Raw genomic sequence first — 2,200 nt, 5'->3', positions numbered from 1 at the left:
TCCAGCTAATCTAGTAATTAAAAGGAAGAAAGGAATCTTTTGTCTTCTTTTTGATTTGATAAATATAACGATATACTTAATTCCAAAGCAGATTCTCCCGTTAAAGCCCATTACCCCGGCTAACTCAATCCGCAATAACTTCAGTTGGAATCAGTTACGTTTCACACTAGCTTGTGGAGGGGCGAGATCCAGCTGAATGCAAATGAGCTCAAAATAAATTAAACCTTCACAATCTTGTTCCACTTGGGAAATAGGATTTCTGATTGATGAGTGAAGTGAAAATAATTGTTGGCCTCTTATGTTTGCACCACAAGATGTCACTAAATGACTGCGCGCTGAGGCTATACACACTGTGCAAGTGTATCTACTGCCCTCTCTTCCTAAGAAGCCAAACTGAAGAGACAAGTCCAATGGCACACAGTTCCAATGTTAAAACTACATACTCTGGTCTTGTGTCAGATTCCAATATCTACTAAGATGCCCCTGCTGGGGAAACGTAAAATTGCTTCTCGGCCTTTTGTCTAAGATCAAGTGTAGTATCGACATGCTGGACTTGGTTGAAGTCATTAGGTTACAATTTAGCTTCATTTGAAGCAATTTTTAAAAGCGGCATCTTGGCTTTTTGGCTAAGATGCAAATTAGATCAAGCCCTGGAGGAGGAGCTACACCTACTCCAATCAGCTTGGATCATGTAGATCAAACCTAAGACAGGAGGTGAGAGCCCTGTCTTATCAGCTTGGATCGGGAATGTCCCAACTTGTTGGGACTCTGAATTGGGTTTAATTTGACTTGATTGGATTGGAATAAAGTTTAAAAAAAAACATGCTCTGATCTTGTGTCAGATTCCAATATCTACTAAGATGCCCCTGCTGGGGAAATGTAAAATTGCTTCTCGGCCTTTTGGCTAAGATCAAGTGTAGTATCGACATGCTGTACTTGGTTGAAGTCATTAGGTTACAATTTAGCTTCATTTGAAGCAATTTTTAAAAGCGGCATCTCGGCTTTTTGGCTAAGATGCAAATTAGATCAAGCCTTGGAGGAGGAGCTACACCTACTCCAATCAGCTTGGATCATGTAGATCAAGCCCAAGACAGGAGGTGAGAGCCCTGTCTTGTCAGCTTGGATCGGGAATGTCCCAACTTGTTGGGACTCTGAATTGGATTTAATTTGACTTGATTGGATTGGAATAAAGTTTAAAAAAAATTAGAGAGAACCTTGACCGAGTGTTGCTGACTGGCACATTCCAAGGTCCAGGACTATGTGCTGAGGGACGCGCTGAAGCTTGGGGCAGCTGCTGCAAAGGCACAATGGGGAAAGGCCACACTGTAAGGCCTTTTAACGGAGGCAGACCGAGGGCCCAGGAACTGCACAACACCCTTGGCCTGAGTAACTGTGTGCCAATCTGAGAAATAACGGCGCACAGTAAATTTTGAGGCATGTATGTAGTTTTAAGTTTTGAAATGTTATGACTGTAATTTGTATAGAACTGTAAAAATGATTTTATTCTGCACTGTTTGCAATTTATAGACATGTAGATTTGTATTGGTTTAACTGAGATTTTTATGAGTAAAGTATATTTTTGAAATATAAAACAGTTAGAGAAGAAGATCAAATAAAGTCAGGAGATAAGGGTTGGGTGATACTAAGCTTGAGTTTTAAAAGGCTGAAAAACATACATAGAAAGAAGTGAACAACAAAAGCAACTTGAATTTATAGCACCTTTGATGTGATAAAATGCAGTTCACGGGAGTGAAGCAAGATTTCACACTTAGCTACATAAGGTGACACCTGGGCGATGGCGAAAAGGTTGATCAAAGAGATAGATTGCCTTAAAGAACATGAGAACATAAGAAATAGGAGCAGGAGTAGGCCATCTAGCCCCTCGAGCCTGCCCCGCCATTCAATAAGATCATGGCTGATCTGAAGTGGATCAGTTCCACTTACCCGCCTGCTCCCCATAACCCTTCATTCCCTTATTGATCAGAAAAGGATGAAAAGAAGACAGAGAGGTGGAAAGGGTAGCAGAGGGAATTCCAAACTTAGAACCTAAGCAACTGAAGGCATGGCCACGCATAATTGATTAAGTTGGAAATGCAGAAGGAGCCAGGACCAGAGGAACACAGAGTCCCCAGATGATTGCAGGCTGGATGGGATTGTGGAGATAGGGAGGGGAGAAGGTCTCAGAGGGATCTGAAAACAG

At 41.7% G+C, this 2,200-nt stretch overlaps 2 non-coding genes across 2 annotated transcripts; both read left to right on the top strand.

The window, feature by feature from the left end:
• Positions 1-501: 501 nt before the first annotated feature.
• Positions 502-700, top strand: LOC145359982 (U2 spliceosomal RNA). Its single transcript, XR_013889660.1, has one exon. It is a non-coding gene; the product is annotated as a U2 spliceosomal RNA (small nuclear RNA).
• Positions 701-884: 184 nt separating this feature from the next.
• On the top strand, positions 885-1,076 carry LOC145359974 (U2 spliceosomal RNA). Its single transcript, XR_013889656.1, has one exon. It is a non-coding gene; the product is annotated as a U2 spliceosomal RNA (small nuclear RNA).
• Positions 1,077-2,200: the final 1,124 nt, after the last annotated feature.

Source organism: Carcharhinus amblyrhynchos, chromosome 29, assembly GCF_965287045.1.
Source record: "Carcharhinus amblyrhynchos chromosome 29, sCarAmb.v2.hapA, whole genome shotgun sequence".
NCBI classification, from domain to species: Eukaryota; Metazoa; Chordata; class Chondrichthyes; order Carcharhiniformes; family Carcharhinidae; genus Carcharhinus; species Carcharhinus amblyrhynchos.
This window is presented reverse-complemented; position numbering and strand designations above follow the sequence as displayed.